An 865-nucleotide genomic window follows, 5' to 3' on the forward strand; every position below is an offset into this window, starting at 1 on the left:
TTTCAAAAAAAAGAAAATGATAGAAATGTCAAAAAAATAAAAGAAAATAAGATTCCCATGTGATATCTGGTCTAGTTGTTAGCAAAATTTACAAACATGAGTTTTCGACTTTTTTGCAAAATCTCTCGAGAATTTGTAAAAATGGGCATAACTTTTGCATACGAACTCGGATGAAAAAGTTTTTTATATGAAAAATCATCTACTCAAAAAGTTACATCCAAATTTAACTGGAGGAACCCCGTTAAACATTTTCAAAATCCTCAAAAACCTAACAGAAAAAAAAGATACGGGGCTTTTAAGATCTGGAGAGTCAAAAAAATTCAAACTTACTAATGGCGCACCTCCCCATGGTGCGCCATTACTATCTTCCCGCCTTCAAAATTCAAAATAAATAAAAAAATAAAAAAAATACTAATGGCGCACCTGCCCATGGTGCGCCATTAGTATCTTCCCGCCTTCAAAATTCAAAATAAATCAAAAAAATAAAATAAAAATTTACTAATGGTGCACCTGCCCATGGTGCGCCATTAGTATCTTCCTGCCTTCAAAATTCAAAAAATTTCAAAAAAATAAAAAAAATAGTAATGGCGCACCTGCCCATGGTGCGCCATTACTATGCCGTATATATGGTTGGGCGTGTCCTCTCCTCCTTACCTCTTCATTCTTCTCCTCTACTCCACCTCTCCTCCACTCCTCCACTCCATCTTCCCTTCTCTCCTCCACCATACTACCCTCCTCCTCTCCGGCGACCTCCTCCTCCCTCCTCTCCTCTCCTCCCCTCCCATCCCCTCACGGTTTCTCCTCCCTCCTCTCCGGTGAGCTCCTCCTCCCTCATCTCCGGTGAGCTCCTCCTCCCTCCTCTCGA

The sequence above is a fragment of the Triticum dicoccoides genome, chromosome 5B (assembly GCF_002162155.2).
Source record: "Triticum dicoccoides isolate Atlit2015 ecotype Zavitan chromosome 5B, WEW_v2.0, whole genome shotgun sequence".
Taxonomy (NCBI): Eukaryota; Viridiplantae; Streptophyta; class Magnoliopsida; order Poales; family Poaceae; genus Triticum; species Triticum dicoccoides.